Raw genomic sequence first — 27,355 nt, forward strand, 5'->3', positions numbered from 1 at the left:
GAAGCAAAGAAAAATCTCTCTGTTTCATATGAGAAGACCAAGAAAAGGTACAATTTGGGTAGGAAAACAACTAAGGTAAAGGTTGGTGATACAGTCTTCATAAAATGCTACCCAGTCAGTAAAGCTGTTAATAAGTTTTCCGCCAAACTGGCACCCAGGTATCAAGGTCCTTGCACCGTGTTGCAATTTCTGTCCCCGGTATCAATGTTAGTGAGTGATCCGGTTGCAAAAAGGATTAGGAGAGTCCACCTGTCACAAGTTAAACCTGATTAATGTACAGTACTGGTTCCTGATTTTCTTCCTTTGGGTTTCTGCTTTATGAAGTTCTAAGGTATTGAAAGAGACATACAGCTGAGAACTACATTTCTGTGAGCTAATTAAAAGTAAAATATCATCTTTCTGTTTAAGTGTAATTTAATTCTACCTGGAGTTTTCATTGTGGTACATGTTTCTATGATTTTTAAAGCTAGGTTTGATATGTTTCTATTTGTCTTAGTTCTGGTATTGTTTCTGGTGTGAACATTGTGGTTTGGTGGTGTGTGGAATCTGTCACATGACTGTTTCTTGGGGGCCTCTTACCAATTATATTTCTGATCTGTACTCCTTATATCTTATCTTCTCTGGGTTTTAATTTTTAAATATCATACCAATTCTGCTTTGGGTGCGGCTAGGATTGGATAACGGATACTCGGAGACTTCCTTCGGTCTTCTTGCTGCTCACACTTTGAGATAGCAAAAATTTTATGATCGTGTCCTGTTGATATGTATTTATCCTCCTGTCCAGGGTGTCCATTTGGTAGCCTTCTGGACTATTGGTTGCTCGTTTTAATCTCGTCACCTGGGTGATTGTTATAAAATATAATTTAAAAAAATTGGTTGAGTTTTAACTGTCTGGGGGTTAATTTAATCATGGAATAGTTTCTGTTCATATCTTTGTCTTGTTTCTGGTTTTGGTGATCTTATCCATATTTATCTCTTGGAAATTAGTCTTACTCTGTTTCTTCATCCATCCCTTGTAGCAAGGTTTATTTGGAAAATTAGCTTTAAAATCTTATTCTGAATTTTATTTATGGCCTATTATCGATTTTCAATGATAACTATCCCTGAGTATCCTTTGATTAAGCTTCGAAAATTAACCCTTCTACTTGCTGCTGATCAGTCGCTGCACTAAGTTAGCTTTGGTCATATCCTTTGAGGGGGTTGTTAGTCGTGGGGTGATCTGTTAACCTGTGTCGGAGTTGGTAGACCGTTTGCTTCGTGCATGGATCTTGGATCTTTATGGTTTCTCCATCTCTAGCAACTGGTTTCTGGGCCTCTTCATGTCTAATGCTACGTTGCCCTCTGGTAATTATTCTAAGGACTGACAGTAGTACCTCTATTGTAAGTGATCTCAATTTATTCTTTACTTAACTTATGGTTTTCCTTATGTTGAAAATTTTATCCCATTGTTTTTTGAAATTTTGTTCTGTTTTAAAACTTCCTTGTTACTTTTGGTAGTGTAAGTTTGTCCTCTATGGTATTCACGGGTCTTGTGACATTTTATTCCGCGCATTACTATCATCACTATGATACTGAAGTATTTTCTTGAATCTAGTATCTTCTTGTTGATCTTTTCGTTCTGAGGGAGTTGTAGTGTGTATGTAGGGCTGTTGACAGTAACCATCTTCCATCTATTGATATTATGTTGAGTAGTGTAGTCAAGGCATGGACTTGAATCCTGAGAAGTTATCCTCTTTTACCTAGGTGGTAGGTTTGCTAGTCCTGAATTTGGTGGTGGTGTGGTATTGCACCATGTTTGGTTAAGATGCTGTGTGGCATGTTGTTGTAAAGGGACCCTGTTGTATTGACTCTTGGTGCCGGTACGTCTGTGGGATTTCTGTGAGGCAATGTTTGTTGTATTATTGCACTCTGGTGGGTGTTTAAACACCTTTCTTGAACCATTGTGTCTGTAGGAAGATGGGAATTAATAATGTAGATTGTGTCTACCACTTGTGTAGTATGTTCTGGTCTTGGTCAGTGAAAATTGAGATTGCCCGCATAACCTATTGCTCTGATGACTTCCTTGTTTCCATCTATGATATTTGTGAAGCTCAATTTTCTTAAACCTACCTTCTATGGTTATTTTCCCTTCAGTTATCTTGCTAACATTAGTAGATATTGTTGGTTTACCTGCTTTCCGTTCTGCGTTCAGGGTGGTTGAGCGTGTTATTGCCTACCTGTGAGCTATCGCTTGTGGAGTCATCTCGCCTATTTATTTTCTGGCCCCTGTAGTCATCTAATTGAGGTATTTTAATGCCTTTTCTGTTTGATTGGGAGTTCTGTAGTGGAGGGTGTTTTAGTTTTTCCTCTTGCTGTGTGGGTTGGTTATGTGACCCCAAGTTATGTCCTCCTGAAACCTTATCCATCAATCCTTGAACAGTAATTCCCTTTGTATTAGTTTGTTCCTGGTTTAGTATGCCTCTGTGGAATGATTGTCGATGACAAACTGCTGCGCTCCCTACACCTGATAGTACTAGAGGTCTCCAACTCATTCTAGTCTTGGTGTTCTTTGCTTGGAAAGACAGTTACCATTAACTCATTTTTGGCTTCACAATGTTCGTGCTCTGGTCGGTAGTTGCTCTGATTGGTGCGTTCTTTTCTTTGAAAAGTCTTTTCTTGCAGGGTTATGCGAGGTCAATTAACTATGATTTAAAATCTGCATTCCTTTATGGTCTAATTATTTGGGTTGAATTATGGTGGGTTCTTAAAATTTAATGTATCATTGGCTCACTGATCTGTGGATCTCAGTCTGTTGTTATTTTTTTAAATTGTTCTTTCTTGCCTTGCCCGTCTCGTGTACGTTTATGTAAATCCTTTTCTTTTGGGGGATTAAATCTTGGTGTATTGTTTGTTTTGAGGATTTACCTTATTGTTGGTAAGGGTTCTCCGATGGAGTACGTGAATTGATTATCCTTCTGGTGGGTCCCTGTATTGGTGGAGAAACCTTGGTGACGTTACGCTCTTTCTACTTATCCATTTTCAACGTTTTAGTTTAGCCTTTTAAACCATTAGTATATTGAGGCCAGTACTGTATTCTTAACATTTGAGATCCACCTTTGGAGTGTGGTGGGTTAAGCTTACCTTGCCTGTGTCGATTTAATATGTATGGTGTTCTGGTGATTTTTAGTGCTGTTAGTTTATTTTGTTCGAGACCTGTCTAGTTTGCCTAATTTGTGTTCTTGTGTAATTTAGTTTGGAGGTATGCTCTAGACCTGAGTCTATTGATAATTTTACTAGTTTAAGTTTGTATTTGGTTATAAAAAAAAATTTCACCAATCTTGAGGGTTTTTCCCCTCTTCTTCCTTTTCCTGTTTGCTCGCGGTATCTTCGTATTGTCGGGCATTTTAATCTAATTTCGAAAGGATGCAAGATGTTGCATTTCTTAAAACCTGGAATCCGAAAACTAGTACTCACTTTGATATGGTAATTTCAAAGTTTAATGTAAAATGTACAGCCGAGAGAGATTTCTAATTAATTATTGGAAGGAAACCCTATGTATGCCTTGTGTTTAACCTTTCATGAACTCTAAGGGTGAACTTTTCGTCGTGGTGTAATCATCACCGTGTAAGCAGTTGTAATCAAAACCTAAAACTATTGGGAGTCTACTAAGTCGAAGGTGTAATTCTAATTAGACTGTGTTCTACCAACTTCTTCAAACCAATTGTGGTTGTGATGGACCGATTCCTAAGAGAAACTGTGGCGTGTAAACTATTGAAAAATTGTGCATGGAAGGCTGAAAATATTGTGAAAAAGGTTGAACTCAGTGTTGACTGTAATTAATGCTGTAGAAAGTGATTCTAAAGCGCTACCGCCTTACTGGATATTTATTATGTTGAACGTGATACTTGTGGTCGCTTTAATTTTGGACTATAATGAAAATTTTGGTTACTTCTGACCTCAGTGCCGAAGATATGTACTGGATAAGCAAAGCTTCGGAGGGGGTGGCACACACCGAGGTGTCACATTTAATCGCCTTCTTCCCCCCCCCCCCCCCTAACGTTTTTGGACCTGGGGTAATCCCTGTGGAAATTAGTATCTTACTACAAGTTTCTGTGTATTCAGTTCGCTGAATTTCTTATTTCCTTTTAGTTTTATGATTCTCTACCACTTTATGGTAACGGTCTGGTCCGTGTAACGACCTGATCTAAAGGGCTCCTTGTACGTACTGACATCTGTGCCGAGAACTGGTACTACGATGCTCAGCTCCTTGACCAATGAGAGCTCGTCTCGGACAGCTTGTTGAAGCTCGCTCGAAGCGAGAGAGTCATTCTTGTGCTGGCGTCTGGTTGGTGATGGACGCGTGTAGTAGGTGCCTCGTGATGATGAAGATTTTACTTGGAACTATGGAGAACGGCTGAATACTACGTGTGTGAGGGCTCTCCTCCTAGCCCTCAACATGAGGTGATACCTCATTCATGGTGAAAACGTCCACAGACTGTATGTATTTGATTTAAGTCTATCTGTCTGCGTTTGGGAACCAGAGTCTTAAATGGCGACGCGGAGTGGCTTCAAGCTCCTGTTCTATTTTCGATATTGTTGAAACCCCAAAAAGAAAAACTGTTCGGAAGTGTTAGACGTGTCTTAGACTCTAATGGTTAAAATTTGTTCACTCTCGGCTAAATTTTAATGATATGTTTTCAAAAAAAAAAATAACTTGGGTAGTATGTCCTTTTAAAAGCATATTCATTTAATCACGTGCTATTATGGTGATGTAAACTTGTAAAGTTGTTCTGGACGTATGGTAAATTTCATTCTAAATTGTTCAAGAGGAAAAAGGAATATGATATAATTCTAATTTTTACTCTGCTGTTAAGCTCATCATTATTGGGTCTAACTTGAACTACTTAGCCCTAACCAAGAACCGGTTTGTTTATTTAATTTTTGGGGTCCGGTTTTATATTTTCTTCTGTCTTTGTTCGTACTACCTAAATAGTTACCTTTTTTACCTCGTTCCTAGTTTCCTTTCGGTGTGTATCTTTGATTTTGCATTGTTTTGAGCGTGGGCCTGTTACCATGACAACGTATGTTGTACGGTGATTGTTAATGTAAACATTTTCGGTTGATGATGGATTTTGGTTCCTTGTTTGCCTTTCGGGGCTTGATTACCTGCGTTTCCTTTCTATTTTATTGAATGTTTTGTGCTTCCCCTTTTCTTTTACCTTTGTTTTGAATTTTCCTAATTCAATTTATATTTTTAACTTCTCCCTGTCCGTAGTGTTTAAGGTGAATTTTCTTTCTGGGTTCCTGGTAAGACCTGTTCTTGACTAGGACTAGGTGGTTCATGTGGTTTTTATTAGTTTAAAGGCTGTTTCTTTATTTTTAGCTGATACGCTTTTCATTATTACATTACTTCTAGTATAGTGGGGCCCCCTAATATCTTTTAAATATGATTAATTTATTTTCTTGGCAATAATTTTATTTCATGTTAATTACTACTCTTTCCATTTTATTACGTGGGCGTTTTCTTATGACTAATTGCAAGGTTTAACCTTTCTCTAATAAATTCTACTTAACTTTGCACAAAAACACTGGTGTTGTTCTTTCAAATGAATTACTCGTCTGATACTGGATATTTATTTTACATTGTTTGATGTGTCACCCACTTCTTCTTGTGGTAAGTAATTTACTGATTTTAAGATTACGTTCTGTGGGTGCCTAGTTACGCTTCCTGACGTACTTTGGTCTGTTTTGTCTCTTGGCGTGTTCTATTTTATTTTTTATTGTTTTATATCTTGCTGGCCTTACCGTAGTTTTTCTGGGTTTGACTACGTTCGGGTCAACCTAAGAATCACTGGACCTAAATTTCTCTTCTGTTACCGCTTTATTATATCCATAACTCACACTAGCATAATTTATTGAGGGGCATTTGATTTTCCAATACATTCACTTGGCATTTACATATTTGTCGTTATCCGGCTGTCCTCAGTTATAATCAATTTTCTATTAGTTTCAACATTCTTAACTGTATTATTTTCTTCCTTAATTACGCCGTATGTACGTGAGTGCTAGAAACTACTGGATGCATTTCCACCAAGATTCGTATGTAGAATACACCTGTCCTTGATAGGTTTTAGGGCAAATATTGTTTCTAAATCCCTGAACTGACTGGGGGTTTGTACGAAACCGAAACAGTGATTTTGCACTTCCAAAAAATATACACAACCAAACTTTATGGAAGTCTACCTACCTTGGTAGAAATTAATTTCTAAACCTTTTTTTCTCATGTGCATCATTTCGATACGAGGATTAATAAGGGAGATATCATTAACGGACCGTTTTTCTGTACAAGTCCCATCGGACTTGACTCACGAGCGGGTGCGTGTAAAGCGTATTCCCTACAACCTGAAAACTACTGAAGACATTCGAATCAAAATTTATATTTAGCATCCACCTGTCCAAAGGTAGGTTTTAAACGTAAATAACATTTCATGTTCCGGAATGGACTGGCGGTTTATAGGGAACACAAATGGTGATTTTACTCTTCCACAATATATAGAGAACAAGACCAACCTGACTGGAAATCGACCAAACCTGATGGAATTCCACCTCTAAACCTTTTTTTTCATGTGCATTTTTTCGTCAGGAGGATTAATAAGGGAGATATCATGAATGGTCACTTTTGCAGGTTAAGTCCAGCGGCCATATCCCAAAAGGTGTTTTACATCGAGCAGATTCCTTATCTATATAAATCAAATCGTAACGACTGTGTGCCTCTACACTGACTATTTTGGCGAAATTTTCGTACAGCTTTCCGTTTAAGGGGTAATAATAACCATCTCCATAATTTTTGGTTTAGTTTCCTGAAAGTCCTAATTTTTACCCGCCTCGCCCAAAATCCACATTGTGGCATAATCAGCCAGAAGAATAAGAAGATAATTGAAATTTGACAAAATTATACGTTTTAGCCTGTAACGAATGGAAAAATCCTATATCATTAAATTTTTCATTTTTTATCCCCGAAGAATATCGAAATATGCAGGCAATTTTAATGATGGTGCAGACCTTCGGAAATTCCTATCACATAACGGACTGCACAATCTCCGTTCAATTTGGAATGATCTACAACCTTGGTCTTATGACTTTTTGCCGTATCTGTATCCCTTTTACGTTTGATTTTTCTCTATTAATCGATGTTAAGTCAATTTGGAATTTTCACATGCATAATTCATTCTTTCAATTACTTATATGAAATACAGAATCATCAAACTCTTCACAAAAATTGGCCCACCCAGTAGCCATATATGAGCCAAATGCTACGTATGTAGCTGTCACATTATTATCCGAAAAGTAATGTAATGTGAGATAATCTTACAAAACCTTTACCCTGTTCCAGGTTTCTAACTCAATCTGACCCAAGAATAGATGACATATCATAGGACCAGCCATTTAGGCCACTAAATCCGGCGTGTCTTATGGTATAATCCTTTGTCGATATGACGTACGTTTAGTAGCAGTTAATCTGTAAATGAAGGTCTTCAATATTGTAAACACGCATATACTTTCGTATGTCGATCTATATATATTCACTGATGTCGATTTTTAGCGATCGAGAAAGGGTGGGTCTGCTATTGTAATCAGTACTCCCCACACCGACTTTGACTGGCAGTAGGAAAGGGTTCCTTCTCCAACTCCTGTGTAACTGTCATTAGAAAGGAAGGCCTACAATTGTAATGAATAGTTCCCTTCTCGATTTGACTTGCAGAAGGTAAGTGAGCATGCAGTTTTGTTTGAAACTCCCCTACCCGATTGTGTTTGGCAGTAGGCAAGGGTGCCCGCCATTATAAAGAAATGTCCTCATCTAAAATGTGACTGGCATTAGGCATAGTGGCCTGCTATTTTGATGGAAACTCACCAACTTGGTGTGACTGGCAGTACGCTGGCTGGCAGTAGGAAAAGGGGCCTGTCATTATAATGATAACTGCACAACTCAATTTCGAGTGATAGTAGGGTAATTGCCTACCATTATAATAGAAACTCCTCAACTGTAATCTGTCTGGAAGTAGGAAAGGGGGGCTGCCATTTTAACGAAAACTCCCCAAATCGATTCTGTCCGCGTTGTAGGCAATGGGGCCTGCAATTATAATGTAAACTTCCCAACTTGATTGTGAATGCCAGTAGGCAAGTGAGCCTGCCGTTATATCACAAATCCGTAACAAACACTTTACATTGGAAACAACGTACGGGGACCTCCCCATGCTCTTTCTCGGATAACGCTAAGAGGCATGCAATTTTAAAACAATCTTATTTACTGCATGTACACTATTTACTTCGATATTCGAATACAATGTAGAATACCGTAGCGAAGCACGGGTACATTCGCTAGTATTTCATATTATGAAATACCTTACCTTTCTAGAGTCAAACATATTTCCCTGTCGTAAAAAGGCCTCGAAATCCAACGGTTTAATTTCTGTCTGTCTGTCTGTCTGTCTGTCTGTCTGTCTGTCTGTCTGTCTGTCTGTCTGTCTGTCTGTCTGTCTGTCTGTCTGTCTGTCTGTCTGTCTGTCTGTCTGTCTGTCTGTCTGTCTGTCTGTCTGTCTGTCTGTCTGTCTGTCTGTCTGTCTGTACAATGTTGAAGTATTTGGTGATTAAGCAGGTCGCACATTCATGAAACTCAGCATATATTTTACAATTAAATCTATTTTTAAAGGGGTATAACTCACTACTTAGTCAATTGTCTGTTTCTGAGCATTTCGTAAACTTAAAACTGATTTCTTTTAACTGGCCATTGTCATACCTGAGGTAGAGTGAGGACTGAGGGTCCAAGGCGGCACTTTGTATAAATGTGCGTATCTCATTTAGTTTGGCACTTAAAAAAACAGTTTACTCACAGACACAGGCCAATTTAAACGCTTTTCCTGTGAGAGGTCACCACATTTTACCAGAGATTTTGAAATCATAAGCAAAAGGTGCCAAGAACTTCATGAACTTACTGGTCATATTATAGAGAGTGGTTTACCGCGAAAGTTTTTGCTGGAAGAAGTGTCAGGCACGGATATCTTGGATTTCAAAAACTGCTGGACATATCGCTACAGAAGCTGAGCTATCTTTGAAGAGACAAAACGAAAACTCAGAAACGAAAAAGGTTACATGGAAGCTAACCTACAGTAAATAATATCATTAACCATACTTTGAAGAACACCATTACCATCATCATCGCCGTCATACTCAACTGGAAATACACGAACTGATGAATATATAGAACTAAATTCTTCAAGAGCATAACAACGAGTACACACAAATGATATCTTGGCTGACACAACATGACAATGACAAAGAATAAGAATATTGAAGCATGTTGGATAAAATTATTGATATTAATATTATTTTGCTTATTTATTTGTCGTATATAGTTAGAGGCAATGGCGATATCAAAGTACTAGTCTTGTTTGCTGAAGAGAAATCTTACACAGACAACATTTCAGAAAGTATGTGATTGAAAGAAAAGTATGTTTCTATCTACTAAAATATAAGGCTTAATAATAAATTATGTATTACTTAAAAGAAATATCACTTAGACTTCCACAAATGAAATTGATTGAACTCCAGTTAATTCTAACGTGACGTGTCAGTTAAGTTTATAATTAAATAAAAAGTTGTGATACTCATCTGACAGTAAAGCATCACTTTACAACTAAGCAATCAGATAAAAATGTGAAAATGCATACATTCATGACTTAGGTCCATTTTAAAAAATCGATTCTTTTATTATCATGAGTGGCGGCTAATTGGCTTGTAATAGGAAGGGAACTAAGAGGAGTTTGAAATGATATTTTGAATAGCAAGATTTGTTTAGAAATGTTTAAAAAACCTACGGTACTTTAAAATTAAATTTAGAGATAACCCTGACTGACATAGCGTGATATACACCTTCAATACTAGTTATAAGAATATATTTTTTAAAAAAAGTACAAAATGTGCGATAATACTAAACTGAAAACAGGAAATATTGAGAAATTGGAAATACACTGACTGACAGAGCAAATGCAACACCAAGAAGGAGTGGTTGGAAAGGGATGAAAGTTGGGGAAAAAGCAGAGACGGCACGGACGAATAATTGATGTTTATTTCAAACCGATATGTAGGTTACACAATGCGCACGGCATCGACTCAGTAGGATGTAGGACCACCGCGAGCGGCGATGCACGCAGAAACACGTCGAGGTACAGAGTCAATAAGAGTGCGGATGGTGTCCTGAGGGATGGTTCTCCATTCTCTGTCAACCATTTGCCACAGTTGGTCGTCCGTACGAGGCTGGGGCAGAGTTTGCAAACGGCGTCCAATGAGATCCCACACGTGTTCGATTGGTGAGAGATCCGGAGAGTACGCTGGCCACGGAAGCATCGTACACCTCGTAGAGCCTGTTGGGAGATACGAGCAGTGTGTGGGCGGGCGTTATCCTGCTGAAACAGAGCATTGGGCAGCCCCTGAAGGTACGGGAGTGCCACCGGCCGCAGCACATGCTGCACGTAGCGGTGGGCATTTAACGTGCCTTGAATACGCACTAGAGGTGACGTGGAATCATACGCAATAGCGCCCCAAACCATGATGTCGCGTTGTCTAGCGGTAGGGCGCTCCACAGTTACTGCCGGATTTGACCTTTCTCCACGCCGACACCACACTCGTCTGCGGTGACTATCACTGACAGAACAGAAGCGTGACTCATCGGAGAACACGACGTTCCGCCATTCCCTCATCCAAGTCGCTCTAGCCCGGCACCATGCCAGGCGTGCACGTCTATGCTGTGGAGTCAATGGTAGTCTTCTGAGCGGACGCCGGGAGTGCAGGCCTCCTTCAACCAATCGACGGGAAATTGTTCTGGTCGATATTGGAACAGCCAGGGTGTCTTGCACATGCTGAAGAATGGCGGTTGACGTGGCGTGCGGGGCTGCCACCGCTTGGCGGCGGATGCGCCGATCCTCGCGTGCTGACGTCACTCGGGTTGCGCCTGGACCCCTCGCACGTGCCACATGTCCCTGCGCCAACCATCTTCGCCACAGGCGCTGCACCGTGGACACATCCCTATGGGTATCGGCTGCGATTTGACGAAGCGACCAACCTGCCCTTCTCAGCCCGATCACCATACCCCTCGTAAAGTCGTCTGTCTGCTGGAAATGCCTCCGTTGACGGCGGCCTGGCATTCTTAGCTATACACGTGTCCTGTGGCACACGACAACACGTTCTACAATGACTGTCGGCTGAAAAATCACGGTACGAAGTGGGCCATTCGCCAACGCCGTGTCCCATTTATCGTTCGCTACGTGCGCAGCACAGCGGCGTATTTCACATCATGAGCATACCTCAGTGACGTCAGTCTACCCTGCAATTGGCATAAAGTTCTGATCACTCCTTCTTGGTGTTGCATTTGCTCTGTCAGTCAGTGTATTATTATTTCCACGAGTTTTTCTTGTATTCCACCACATTAATTTCTGTACACAATTACTTAAACTACTTTTATCCCTTCTCACAAGCACGAATAATGGATACTTAAATTATTAATAACAATGATGATAATAATAACAATAATAATAATAATAATAATAATAATAATAATAATAATAATAATAAATGCACTTCAGTATAATATATTAGAATGCATTTCTATCTTCTGTTTTTCATTTTTATGATTCTCCTTCCTTAATTTCCTCAACACTGAGAATCGTGAGAATCGTGACCTCCATGGAAATCACTATTTTCCTTTGACCGGTTCCAATTATTTCTGCATTTACTGTACCTTTTCCCCTGTAGAACCAGTATTGTATCTATCATAATTGTTTTGATCATCATCATTATCATCATCTTAGTTTCTTGAAACTAAGTGATTTTCTTTAATGTCGCGAATGTTTATGATATTACCAGCATATTAAAATTTTGAAGGATGTCATATTAAATCAAAATCAAACCTTCTGGCACATACACGTCATTGACTCGCTAAGACGATTATTGATCGATGAAATGATTATCTGTCCTTGCTTCGCTTTGTTGACTGGTATGCTGCCTAGGAGAACTGAGAACTGAGCATCACAAAACGTCTATCTTCCCTCGTCAGTGAAAGTTACCTCCAGTTCCTAGGACACATTTTGAGGAGAGAAGGAGACAATTTAGAAAAGAGCATTCTGCAAGGCAAAATTGAAGGCACCAGACCAAGAGGCAGAACAACAAATTGATGCTTAACCGAGGGTCCAACTATCGCTTGCACTCGATGTGAAAGATTTACTTGTGACCTCTTAATTCTTTGACTCTGCCTATATGAAGTAGAAAGCAGATAGAACACAGGCCCCCTCGCACAATGTCTCTCGCTTACTGCGACTAAAAGACAACACCTGTTGAATCTCATAATACCTGCAGATCTTTCCCTCTTCTCAGTGGACAAGAACGCTCTCTCACAGTCTACAGTCCCATGCGAATTAATCGGAATAATGGATTTTTTCATTATTTCCGCACTTTTTAGCGACAGTGTGCTGCACATGACTTAGTTCCCGCACTATCTACACGTTATTTTCACTGTAATTCGGGTTTGTTCAATTTGTGTGGCGATTGTTGTGGGTAAAAGTGGTTTTTATTTCGAACGCTTTCTTGAGGTTGTAGTATTTCTTCAATGGATACGACTTCTAGGAAGCATTATCTCAAAAATAGAGCTACTGAATTTGATGTCGGTGTAGCACTATAAATGTAATTATTAAGTGGTACAATAATGGAGCAGTTTCTCCGAAGAGAACGTTCAGTTGTGACAGGTAAAAATAAACGAAGTGTGCCGATGAACGTTTTCTCCTCAGAAGTAAATTAAACCCTAAGATTACTGATGTGGACTTGGCGCTTGAAGGGGAAAAGGGGAGTCGATCTGCATGTTTCTAATGTTTGCCGTAGGCTTCTGTTAACTGGAAGGAAAGTCAGCAAACCCGTAAATAAAAACATTCTAACAGGAGAAATTCGGACAAAACTCTTTTTTTGGGCATATAGTTACCAGGACTGGAAAATGAAACACAGAAAGACAGTTCTTTTCTCTGATGAGAGTTATTTTCAAGTGCAGGGGCAGAGGGTTCAGTAGGTGCGCCGAGCGAATAGTGAGGCAACAACTTGATATCATTTGCAACAGACCGTAAAACACCCCGCGCAGAAGATGTTTTGGGGATGTTTCACACAAGACGCATTGGAGAGATGATGATGATTAAATCTGACCAGTACATCCAAATACTGCAAAGAAGAACTATTCCAGTCTTGCAGAAGAGGTTTCCAGAAGGTGACGCTATTTTCAGCAAGATCTGGTTCCTTGCCATACTTCAAAGACAGTGAAATAAATTTCGGTGAGAACAATATTCGTACTTTAGAGTGGCCAGGGAACTCTCCTGGTATAAATCCCATAGAAAACGTGTGAGCTATTTGTAAAATGAGACTCGCAATATTTGACTGTTCCCCCAAAGGAAGCATGATAGAGTCTCTAATTAAAGTGTGGTTTCATGATGAACTGAAAAGTAAATGCTCAAAGCTTATGGAATGAATGCCAAATCATGTGAAAGGACTCGTAAAACACAAAGGAGGACATAATAGTTACTAAAAGTTATTCAAGGTATGTATCATATGAATAAATAAGTAATGGAAAATTGTACTTTATTGCAGAGTTCCTATTAATTCGCACGGGACTGTAACTTGTGAAAATGTTTTCATTGAAGACCACTGTCGAAGCAATGCTAAATGTTCTGCTCCAAACTCTGATTTATGGTAGTAAAGTTTTACAGACAACTTTTGATATCTGATATGTCCTTAACTTGAAACAAATCGGTTTATTCCAACTCCCAAAACCGACTTAACTGGTGATAGAGAATCTCGACTCCTACGGAGCTACTTCTGACGGACTTCACGACTCGAAAATTTTCCATGAAATGACCGCGGGGAATATGGCCGCGCCAAGTATACTGACAAATGCTTCCCGACCAAAACCCGTAGTGAAATAATTCCCAAAAGTTACATTTTCTCGAATTTTGAGTCTCGTGGTCGTGCTGGTACTCAAAGCATGCGGAAAATCCGTCCATCACAGATTCAGTCTCCAAATTACCCAAATGACCTTTTAAACCAGTAAAATCTTGAGAATCATGAACAATACATTTTTATCTGTGGCGATATTAGATTCAATGAGCTTGAGCGTATGAGAGTATTGGAGTCATTGCCATTATTATATCTATATCCCAGTGTGGACCCCGGCTTTCTAAAGGACTTTCTCCAGGCTGCCCTATCATTGGTAACTGCACCAGTTCTCCACTAAAATAATTCTCTTTACATCTTCTAAGACTCCATCAGATGTTAGGTCTTTCTCGTCATCCCCATCTCCTCGTCCATTCTGGGGAGTATTTCATAATTTTTTCTGGTGTTTTCCATACTCAGTATTTGCCCTACCTAGTTATTCTAATTTGTGCCTCAATGTCAGGTTTATCTGCAAAGTTTGTAGAGCTTTATAATTTTATAATTGTTCTTTCTCCTTCTCTCTTAATAGGTTCATAGGTTTATTCAATACTGCACCAGGAAAAAGTGCCTTTAGCCGCATATACTAGATTGAAGAGCATCAAATATTTCTAAGGGGGTGGTACGTAAGCATTGGAGTTGGTACAGAGAGTGGTATTACTTCACTGAATTTATATTTTGAATATCTGGTTTTATTGTTCATTTGAAACAAATTCATATCACCTTTTACACAAGTAGAGTTGGTGCTTTGTAGCAGGCTGGAACCTCCGGACTCCGGGATGATTACTGGGCTCAGTCTGGACAGGGACCACGCCCGTCCTCGATGCGAAGAACTCGAAGTTCCATAATTTCTCGAATTCCTGTAGAATCTGGAAGTTCTTGAATTTCTAGGTGCACACGTTGTGGGGTTCGATCTCGCACGAGAATACTGAGATGAGGCGTGACGAGCACACAAGTCCCCAATATGGCATTCAACTCACTTTCATTACTGTCCAATAAATTAATTTTTGCATTAAATACTGCATTAATTCATTGTAAGTGGGATATGTCAAATGTTAATGAAATTGCCACTCGAATCTTTGACACAAACACATCGCTGAACCACGGAGGCTCATGAAAAGAAAACAATTGAACTGTGTAACTGATCACACTTTGCATGTCAGCCGAACTGATACTTGGGAAATTTATGTACATATTTTCAAGGTCAAGTTCGCGACGTAAGTCCACTGATATTGGCACGACACTCTGTGAAATATTCTCCTTGATCGCTAACTTGTATTTTCACTGTTCCTAACTGACTGGACTCATCAATTTTACGATTAGAACACTACGTCTAAAGTAACATTTACAGTTCGTGGAAGTTCAGGATATATTAGTACGTTTGTTATAAATTAAACACGTTTAATGTCACTCGGAGAATGTGCTACACTGTCTGTAAATAATTAGTGCACTCAAATACTTTTCAACACTGTCTATAATTATTAAAGTTTAACTGCACTTGACGAATGTTTAACACTGTCTGTGAATAATTAATACGAAGTAGAATCTATAAGTTTAAATGTGGCACTGAAAATTTCTATGTTCTTTCGGAACTTCACGAGAAGATAACACAAGTTCAAATATGGCATTAATATTCTATGTTCCCACAGTGTGTTATGAAAACACAAGTTAAATATGACACTCAGAAATATTAAAATCTTAGAAAAATTTGTGTTCCGTTGGAACGCCACTGTTTGTAAAGAAAACACAAGTCCTAACATGACACTTGAAGAAAAATACTACATTCCACTTCCACTCGTACCGAGTAATAGAGAGTGAGAGTATCGTCCCAATGAAATACAGAGTCCCGACTGGACACAGTTTCGGCCTTCCGCACATGTTGAGCTTCACCCGTCACCCGTATCGCAGAGACGGTGGAGTATTATTGACTGTAAATAGCCTTTTTTACCTTGAGCCAATGAAGCATCCCGAAACATGGATATTATCCGCCTCTATAACTCCTAAAAGTACACTGTAATTTGCTCAAGAACCTGGTAGTTTGCAGCTCAACGTTGGCCTCAACGTTGGCCTCAACGTTGGCGGTGCAAACATAATTGTGTCTTAAGTCCAAATAGACTTTGCAGATGGGTCGGAACATCACCATATATGGTCATGCTTGCTGCGTGAAGCCCGCCCTAGGCGGCCACGTCACTGTAGTGTACGTCAGCGGAGTTCGGCCGGCTTGCCTATCTTTCACCTCGCACGATGTTTAACTCTCATACCTCCAACTTGCTTTCACGTAGCGGTGTTTCCGATACATGTTCCCCACCCTCGGAACAAAGAAAATTTGATCAGGATTTTCTTTATGCGTCTCTTTCGAAGTATTTATTTAAGTTGGAATCATTATATAAAACCCCGATGGTACCATCTGTTTGATGAGCGCTCTTGCCTCTGCTCTGTACTTTTCTGGTATGGGATAGGGTCGTTTCTTGCACGTGGAGGTATCCTTAACATACAGATGGTATCCAAAATTTCGAACCTTTCCTGGCTTACCATTGAATACATCCGGATATGTTCTGAAGATTTCCTCAACTGTGTCTGCAACGTCCTCATTGGCCGCTGGGTCTTCAGTTACACTGACTGTGGAGCTGATATAGTCTGGACCGTCGTCGTACATCTCTTCTATAATGGACATGTTTTCGACGGGTCACACTTCATTGGGATAACCTTCTTTATTTTGGAATGGCGCAGCATAGCTATTGCCACCATCGAAGTCTTCCTGCGGAGTATCTATACCTTATATTCGACCATCATCTCCTTCAATCAGCCGTATTTATACAGGGTCAACATTGTAAAATATAATGACGTTTTCAGGACAATCAATCACTCCTCCATGTTTAATAAGGAAATCAGAACCGATGATAATATTAAATTTCATCTGAGAAAGCACTAAGTACTGTGCTGGAATTGAACGCCACCCACTATGAATTCCACAAAAACCTGTAACTTACCTTTAATGCATTTATCTGGCAGGATCTCTTTCATCCTAAGTTGGGCGACAGGCATCACAAGTACATCATCTCTTTCCTTTATGGCTTCCAACAGTCTAGTTGAAATGGGGGAGGTTTGAGCTTCTAAGTCAACCAACGACATAATTCTGATGTTACCAATGTTAATGGCAATTACTGGTAAGCTGCGCTGGACTCTTGGCCTAGATGGTGTCGTGTTCTCTTGGAATAGTTCCGAGCGGCTCTCCCTTCCTTATGTTTTCACGCAATCTTCCTAAGAGAAGATTTGAGTTTTTGTTTGGCACCCGTTGCGTCGGAGTTCGGTGAAGGTGGTTCGTTTCTTTTACCAGAAGAATCCTGATACTGTAATGAGGCGATTCCTACTTGATCATCACTTTTCCGTTGTTCTTTGATGTAATCTTGAGTATCTATCCATCGTCTATTCAATTCTTCCCGATAGGAAACTGTCCTCTTCTTGCTGGGCCTCTGTTGGCTTCTTCCATGTTCATATACTTTTGTACGGCACTTTCCCTCTATATGGTCGTCCTTTGTACCATCGATATCGGATAGGTGTGATTCGTTGCACATTTTGTTCCACCGGTATTTCCGGATCTGGTCGTCTTTGTGTCATAATGGCGACAGGACTGGTAGTCACTTCTTTAGTTTTACCCTCCCTGGGTAAAGATTGAGCATGGGAAATGTCCAACCTACGAAGTATCCCGTCCAATTTTTCAAATGATTGTACATTAGCAGCCAACAAAATATCCTGGACTTGGGCTCTAATGTGATCGCTTGGATCAGCTCTTTTTCAGGCTATGGTGGTTCTGAGAATTTTATTGTCTTAAGCTGCCCAAAAAGTAGTCCGCATAACGGGATGTATTTATGGAAGTTTTATACTTCTTAGCGTATAACTGCAATTTAATTAGATGTTGCGTCTCGAATTCCAGACGAGCTTAAGTAGAGACTCTTTAAGCTCTGAATAGGTGTTAAAAACATGTGAAAGAGGAATACCACGATAGGTCACGTCCCTCTAAGAGTTTAGAGAAAACACGGAGCTGTCGATCAGGACCAATCTTGTTCTCCTGAAAATATCCCTCTGAGTATAAATTCCCTAGCGATGTATTCCTCATTCCCTGAGAATTTAGCAGACTTTTCATCCACCATTCGGATGACAGTAGTGATATTCGTGTTTTCGTTAGTCCCCAGTAAACTTGATGAACATAAGGGAGTACCTCATAGTTCTAAATTAGAGACTTTGCTACCAAGATTTTTTTATCTGTGTTGATAGTTCTGTTTTAACATCTTCCACCTGTTGTTTAATAGTGCCTTCTACCACCTTAACTTCTTCCCGAATGTCCTTTTTTAGCTCGGATATATCTCGGCATATACGCACGATATGAGTATGTGTAGTATCTAATTCGAATGAAAACTTTTTAACAAACTATCCCGGTCTATCCGGTCTACTCTTTACAAGACTGACCTCGTTACTTACTCTTTGAATGCCATTTTTCAATGAGTCTCTAAGATTCTCTTGAATAGAGGCTATCATAAACTGGACTAAGAATAACTGTGAGTGTGACACTTGAAATTGTGTTTTTACGTTTCCTACCTCTTCAGTAATTTTCTGAGAGATTGCAAGAATAACTTGGATGTCGTCTTTGAGATGGCCTACAACTTGGGTTTTAATATGTTCTTTCATGACCTCCATGTTATTTTTCAGTTGGACATTCATTTTGGCAATTCTTGCATCTACCCTAGCGTTGGACTCTTTCATTTCTTTTCCATGCGAGTGCTAGCCTGAGTAAGCTTTTGTTCTACGGTAGTATTCGCTTCCACAAATTTTCTGTCGACTTCGGCATTAATCTGAACTACGGACTACCTAAGTCTACGTTCAGCATTACAGCTAGTCACATTAAGCTGTTATCTCAAAGACTGTTGAAGATTACAGCTAAACTCATTAAGAATTTCTCTCAAAGACTGTTCAAGATTAGAGATAGACTCATTAAGTCGGTATTCATGATTAGAGCTAGAAAGTCTTAGTGCTAATTAGTTAAATTACTGAATCAAGTATTTCTAAGTTAATTTAAATCACTTCTACTAAGTTTAACTGCTTATGCTTTTAGCGTTATGTTTTACACTTGTATTTCAATTGAGTTAGTGAACACTATAACTCGTATAGCTTTAACAATCCGACTTTGAGTTAGACAACCTTAGGTTGGGGTGTATGCTAATCTAACACGTTAAAACTCAAATGGAGTCGACCCCTTAAGCTTCAGGTGCCACGTTAAAACTCCTGTCTGTACCAGGAAAAGTGGCTTTAGCCACATATACTAGCTTGAAGAGCATGGAATATTTCTAAGGGAGCGGTACGTAAGCATTGGAGCTGGTACAGAAAGGGGTATTACTTCATTGAATCTGTTTTTATTGTTCATTAGAAACAAATTAATATCACCTTTTACACACCTTGAGCTGGTGCGTTGTAGCAGGCTGGAACCTCCGGACTTCGGGATGATTACTGGGCTCGGTCTGGACAGGGACCACGCCCGTCCAGGATCCGAAGTTCTCGAATTTATGGAGGTTCTGTAAGTTCCAGAAATTCTAGGTGCACACGTTGCGGGGTTCGATGTCACAAGAGAATACTGAGAGGTGAGGCGCAACGAACACACAAGTACCCCGATGGCATTCAACTGACTTTCATCACTGTCGAATAAATTGATTTTTGCTTTAAATACTGCATTAATTCATTGTAAATGGGATATGTCAAATCTTAATGAAATTGATACTCGAATTTTTGACTCAAACACCTCGTTGAATCACAAACGTTCATGAAATTAGCACTTGAAAAGAAAACAACTGAACTGTTTAACTGACCACACGTTGAATGTCAGCCGAATTGATACTTGAGAAAATTATGTACAAATTTTCAAGGTAAAGTTCGCGACGTACGTCCGCCGATATTGGCACGACACTCTGATATATTCTATTAGATCGCTAACTTGCATTGTCACTGTTCCTAACTGACTGGCTTCGTCAATTTTATGACTGGACCACTACGTTGAAAGTAATGTTTACCTTTCGTGAAAGCTCAGGACATATTATTGTGTTTGCCATAAATTAAACAAGTTTAATGGCACTCGGAGACACTCTGATATATTCTATTAGATTGCTAACTTGCATTGTCACTGTTCCTAACTGGCTTCGTCAATTTTACGATTGGAACACAATGTTTAACGTAATATTTACAGTTCGTGGAGGTTCAGGATTTATCAGTATGTTTGTTATAAATTAAAGACGTTTAATGCCACTCGGAGAATGTGCTACACTGTCTATAAATAATTATCAAAGTTTAACTGCACTTGAAGAATGTTTAACAATATCTGTAAATAGTTATTACAAAGTAGAATCTATAAGTTTAAATGCGGCACAGAAAATTTCTATGTCCTCTAGAAACTTAAACACAAGTTCAAATATGGCATTAATATTCTGTGTTCCACAGTTTGTTATGAAAACACAAGTTCAATATGACACTTGGAAAAACTACAACACTTGGAGAAATATTAACACTTGGAAAAATTCTGTGTCCCTTTGGAACGCCACTGTTTGTAAAGAAAATACAAGTCCTAACATGACACTTGAAGAAAAATACTATGTTCCACTTCCACTGGAACCGAGCAATAGAGAGTCAGAGTATCGTCGCGCTGAAATACAGAGTCCCGACTGGACATAGGTTCGGTCTGCCACACTTGTAGAGCTCCACCCGTCGCCCGTATTGCAGAAACGGTGGAGTATTACCGCCTGTCAATAGCCTAGATCGCCATGCTTTTCTACCTGGAACCTATGAAGAATCTCGAAACCTAGATATTATTCGCCTCTATAACTCATAAAGTACACAGTAGATTTGCTCAAGAATCTGATAGTTTGCAGCTCAACGTTAGCCTCAACGTTGGCGGTGCAAAAATAATTGTGTCTTAACTCCAAATAGACTTTACAGATGGGTCGGAACATCACCATATATGGCCATGCTTGCTGCGTGAAGCCCTAGGGGGCCACGTCACTGCTGTGTTCGTCAGCGGAGTTCGGACGGCTTGCCTATCCATCAACTCGCGCGAAGTTTTACTCTCATTCTTCGAACTTGCTTTCAGGTAGCAGTGTTGCCTGTACAATACCTTTCGCTCTAGCGATCCAAGGCAGTGTACAACAATCAGTATCAGTATACATGTCTTGTATCAATACATCAAAACTTCTTTTATTAACACAAGTTTAACGGTGAAGGAAATATGATTTGAAATATTTCATAAGCCTATAAACTTCCGTTAGTATTCTAGCTTCGCATTTATCTCTTCCTTTACATTCGAAAGAAACCTATGAACTAATGGCTCTCTTAATTTAAATGGCCGCATCCTTAAACTTATGCAAATTTATTCTTAGTCCCATTCAGGTGAGTCATGTTATATTTTGAATGCTTTTTCTGTGTTCCTGAATTATTCCAAAAATTTCAATGTCATTTGTGTAGGGTAACTTGAATAGATTTATTTGTTTCCATTCAAATGGAATCAATTGCTTTTAAATTTGAAGATGACGATGGGTGATATTAAGAACGAATAGGTTAGTGACTTGGCCGGTGGTCTTGTGCTTTCAATTCTGGTAAAAATGAAATGGCGTATGGCTTTTAGTGCCGGGAGTGTCCGGGGACATGTTCGGCTCGCCAGATGCAAGTCTTTCTACTTGACACCCGTAGGCGACCTGCGCGTCGTGATGAAGATGAAATGATGAAGAAGACGACACATACACCCAGTCCCCATGCCAGCAAAATTAACCAATGGCAATTAAAATTCCCGACCATGCCGCGAAGCGAACCCGGGACCCCTGTGACCAAGGCCAGCACGCTAACCATTTAGCCATGGAGCCAGATTCAATTCTGGTGATTAAACTGTAATATTGTTCTAGGAGAATAACTTATTCAGATATAAAGTCAAGAGTAAACTCAGCAAGGTTTGGAAAACACAACCGGAGTTATAATTGCAGTTTGTGTAACTTATTTGGTAAGGAGTGTTTAAAGTTATCTTACAATAATGCAAACATAGTTTACTAATGTCTCTTTCAAGGTGGTGCCCAGTGAAGGGAGGTACGGATGGCAAGCACTCTGCCGACACTTTTGTCATGGACGAATCTTATGTAAGTGGTGTCCCACAACCACAACCACATCAACGACATCTACAACGACGACCACAACAATGCCCACGCCACCTCTTCAGCTCTAGGTAAGCCGTAAGTAAAACATTACATACAAAATAGTAATACAGTATATCGGAATGATGGTAAGACACGTAAGTCCCACTTTCCTTAAATGACATAAAACAAACTCCTTCAATTAAATGGGTCCATCAAAAAAGTTGTAAGCGACAAAATATAAATTTTACGGTAGCGTAAGTAGCGTTCTTCTGTGGTCTTTGCTTCTAGCATACTGCAGAAGTATAAACTTACCGATAAAAAACATCGCTACTGTAATTTTTAAGTAGATAATATGACTTGTCTGAACACTGAAGTACTGTATGAATCAAAATAACTCTGATACAGAGCAAAAACTTTGGAGAGCTTGATGGTTCCAACGGTATTCTGTTTACTGGAAGACAATAAACAATCGCCGAAGTTTTGAAAGAGTCATTGTGGCGGAAAATCTTGTTGTTTTGTATTTCTCAGAGTAATTTTGTGAATAATGTGTTCTTGAGGGAAAAACAGATACGAAATTTGATCAATTTCACTTATTCTCGACATTTTGGTGAATCCGACATGATCTCAGATGAAATGAAGTTCCTTCGTCTCGTCCTGAGGTGGTGCAACTCTTTTCAGGCGCACCCTTAATGGAGGTGAGCTGTATGCACCATTTTAACCATACCATAAATATCTGGTAGTACCGGGAATCGAACATGGGCCCCAAGAACGGCAGCTAATAGCGGTAACCATTACGCTAGAGAGGCGGACATCTCAGATGGAAACAAGGCTTATAATTTCTGATTACTGGAGATGAGTAAAACAATGGATAAGCTTCTAGCGAAACGTAAGCCGATGAGATCATAATTTACTAAGTGTTACAATTTACTTATGAACCAATGGAAAATGAAGTAGGAACGTAGTAGGAACTAAGTTGACAACTTTAGAGAGATTATATGGGGAATTGTTTAGTTCTGATGAGGAAATAGGTTTCAAACTTTCATTTTATAGTGTGAACGACGAGGATTATGAAGTCGAGTATATGGCAGTGGAACGATATAAAGATAAAAATGGACAGTGGTAGGGTGGAAGTGGGAATATTTCTTAATACGCTTACTGCAAAGACTGATCGAACTTAGTCCACATGATCACGTGCAACATCGAGAAAGAAGTAGAAGCTACCCAGGATTGAACTGAGGAAATATGGGGGTAAAGTGAATGACTTGTTAAACGCCTAGAGCCAATTCAAACGTGTACATAAGAACCAACTGATAGAAGGTGAAAACACATTTCAGTACAACTTTAGGCGACTTTAGGAGGTCCAGAATATATAGAAATTTTTGACAGTTTTCTCCCTACTGCAGAAAAGTATTCCTGGGTGATAAATTGTTTACGAGACAAGTTTGGTCGCGAAGAACTTCTTATCGAAGTTATGTCAGAGAAATTTTCAGGTTATTTGAGAAGAATGCAACAAACAAACAAATAAAGGCATTAGTGTTCACTTATATTACAAGTTAGAATCGCATTTTAGATCGCTTGATATGTAGGAATGACATCAGATAAATGCGCTGCGATGCTTTTTCCTTTGGTGGAATCATATATATCTGAAGATATGTTACCAGTTTAGCTTGGAAACCGTGTATCAAATGACGCTGAAGAACGCGAACAAGTGCTCTGACGGCACCTTTGCTGACATATACACCTTGTATTTCGGACTTAATGGAAGCTTGATACTTGAGGAATTTCCGATGCCGGTGAAGGTATGACAAGAAGCCAAGAAAAAGTTATTCCCTCTCAACCATTTTCAGAAGACCATGAAGTGGATCTATGATGGTCGTTATCAAGTGAAACTCCCCTGGAAGTATAACCGAGATGAGTTGCCTGACAACAAGGGTATTGCAGAGAAAATACAGATTTTTATCACTGTAAAATGGATTAATTTGACCAAGTTTCATGACTATGGCGCAATGTTACAGAAATGGAAGCAAGGATGCACAATCGAGGAAGTTCCTAAGCAAGTGATTGAAAGTACTAAGTGTCACAACCTACCTGTTCGACCAGTTTTCGATACTTCCTGTAAATCAAAGGTGTCTCTATCTTTGAATGACTATTTAAGGAATGAACCTAATTTTCTGCTTGCAATGACAAGATTTATATCTCGCAGAGGGCGACCTAAGGTAATGTACAGTGACAATGGGACAAGTTTTGTGGGAATGAACAACCTTTTGGATGACATTAAATGGAAAGAGATTGAATACGAGGCTGCTGTAGCAAGAACTGAGTGGAAATGTAACACCTTATCTGCTGCATTGGGGGTGGGGATGGGGGAGTTTGGTGGGAATGGTTGATACAAAAGGTAAATAGGCTGCTAAGAAGAATCCTTGGACGGGATGCTCTCCATTATGAAGAACTACTGACTATGGTGAATGAGTGTGAAGCAGTAGTGAATTCAAGACCACTGACATATGTACCGGAAGATCCTAAAAACTTACAACCATTAACCCCAGCGATTTCACTGGTGGGAATACCTGATCTTGATCACTTGGATAAGGTGGAACTTAGTAAGAGTATACGATACCCGCATAGATTAAGAGAAGATTTGAAAAAACAGGTTCCGAACAGAATACTTGAGTCAAATGTTGCAAACACTTGGGAAGGTTAAGAACACAATAAGGATCGGAGAAATTATTGTGGTGGAAAATGAAAGGAAAGTGAGCATATTCTGGCCCTTGGTAAAGGTAGTTGAAGTACATCCTGGCACGGATAGCAAAGCCAGTGTTGTTAGGTGCTGCAGGAGAGCTCATTATTAGATCTGTACAATGGATCTTCCCTTTGGAGCAAACTACATCTGCTGAAGACTTAATAATCTAGGTGGCTCGTAAATGTGCTGTCTGTCAAGAATTCGCCTCCAGCTTCATCGAAGGAACCTTCTGTAACAAGATGAGGGAGAATGGTTCGAAAATCGCTAAGGCTGAAAGGCTGAAAGTGTGTGATTGTGTGTTTTAATTTATTGTGTGGACTCCCAATTGAAAGGTGCGGCCGAACAATGAGACAAGTGCCACTGAGCACTTACTGCTGGAGACGTAAAAGTAAATAGCTGAAAACACTTCAGCTCAAGCTGCTCCCACCTAGGACTGACTGTAACGTGTCCCGTTGTTCCATTCTACCTCGCGCGGTAAAAATGTTTTGAGAAGCACCAACCGGAAAATTTCGCATTAAAATATTTGCACGACAGAAGAGGTCATGTACAACGTTGTTTCGTCAAAATACGCGAACTGAAAAAGTATTGCCAACAGGATTGTCGGAGGGACACATTCAATTAAAAGTCCATAGCTTCGGCAGCTTTCAGGAGTACTACGAAAACTCAAGTAATGTAGGTGATACTAGGTGTTAAGATAATATGAAGTTATCATTCATGTTCAGATCCATTAAATCATTTCATGAAAATGTGTAATAAGATGCTTTATGAAGGATATATTAACTACACTGAAGTTACAGTTAAACTTTCTCTATTGTCATCGTTAACACAGTTTTCTTCTCAGTGAATTTGATATATCTTTTGGATTTCACACCCCCAGGGGATCATATCGTCGTTGCCGGGACAAAACCTTCTATATGAAATATTTTAGCTTAGAACTTTGGCCGGTAGGGTTCTGTCATCTAAGGTGCAATATTGTGTGAATATTGTAAAGGCATTCTCGTTCTTCATAATGTATGTACTGCGGGTCAGTATATCTCCAAAAATATTAACACATAGGAGGTTTCGTCCCGGCAACGACGATATATTGTAACATGTAGTGTAATGAACACGTAATAAGAGGACAATTTGGAACTGATCTACTTACTACACCAAACTTTTTGTTTTCTCTCATTTTTCTCATTCAACCTCCCTTGTTTTCCTTCTGACACCGATGATGTTAAATTGGAAACCCTAGTCTTCCATGTCTTTAATTGACACCCCCTACTTTTCGAAGTACCGGACCTCTTTCTTTCCTCGTTTGATTAACATTGATGGAGGCTGAGAGTTACGTGATCTTGTCGCTCAAAATGGCAAACACTACTTCGTAGTCCTTCTTGAAGGTCTTTTAGGAAGGCCTAGAAGTCTGTTACATGCCCGGGGTCTCGCTGTTCATGCATGTTGGAACCTTACTGAACATTACGCTTACCATTTGATCTAACACTCCAATGCCCGGCTTTTCCATTTGCCTCTAACGCCCAACCTGGGTCAATTTGACCCACGCTCTAAAATGTTGTTGTAATGATTTTATTGTTGATAATATCATGTTTAAATTAAAGAACTATTATTTACGAGCAGTAATATTTATTGGGGATCCAGCCATATGGGCAACAATTAGTAGCTTCTTCATTAATTACAATTACAACAATACGAATATATCAGAAATCCTATCAAAAATCAGCAAATATTAAATGTAAATCCATGCACTGGAGGTAAAGAGAAAGAAAAGAAAATTACTATGAAGAGAGGAACAGAGATTTATATTCATTTGCCATGCATTCAATTTGCTCGCATTCAGTATCACCGGATGCTTCGTCGGCTGGTAGTACGAAATTACGATCTGTTTCATCCGAACTTAGATTCTCCCACCATAATATGTTGTAATTCTTCCAGGATTTCATTTTCACGCAAATGTTTACGACACATCTTTACAACAAGCCCTCAATAGGAGCAGACAATGACCACATCATGCTAAACAACAACAAATAAATAGAAGCATTGTTGCTTTTCTTGCATCTAATACCATTGTTGACTGAGTAAATGCGATGACACGAAGTATTTCGCAATCATAGATGCCAACAGTAAAATTTAAACCATTCACAATGACATGGGTCAAAGTGGCCCGTGTTGAGCGTTCTTCGTAAACTGCTACTTTTGTCGAAACGTTCAATATTAATTATAAACCTACGATTTTGTAATAACGAAATAATCGCAAAGTGAGTAAAGTCAAGAAAGGAAGTTCTCGTATCTGTCTGTTAGGTCATCAGCCCAGAGGCTGGTTGGATCCTCAAATACCACCAACTTCAAAAGTTAAAAATAAACTTTTTAACTTCAGGTCGATCAAATTGACCTAAGTTGGGCGTTCTAGTGTTAATAAGAACATTTTTTTAAATACTCGGCTCCCACCATGGCAAACCAAACCTTT

The 27,355-nt window shown here is 39.4% G+C and overlaps 1 long non-coding RNA gene across 1 annotated transcript in view; it reads left to right on the forward strand.

Moving 5' to 3' along the window:
• The window catches only part of LOC136879222 (uncharacterized), a 185,990-nt gene that overhangs the window by 156,579 nt on the left and 2,056 nt on the right, over window positions 1-27,355 (forward strand). Inside the window, exon 2 of the long non-coding RNA XR_010860910.2 lies at window positions 22,088-22,243. This is a non-coding gene — a long non-coding RNA (uncharacterized lncRNA). The remainder of the gene's footprint in view (window positions 1-22,087; window positions 22,244-27,355) is intronic.

The sequence above is a fragment of the Anabrus simplex genome, chromosome 1 (assembly GCF_040414725.1).
Source record: "Anabrus simplex isolate iqAnaSimp1 chromosome 1, ASM4041472v1, whole genome shotgun sequence".
Taxonomy (NCBI): Eukaryota; Metazoa; Arthropoda; class Insecta; order Orthoptera; family Tettigoniidae; genus Anabrus; species Anabrus simplex.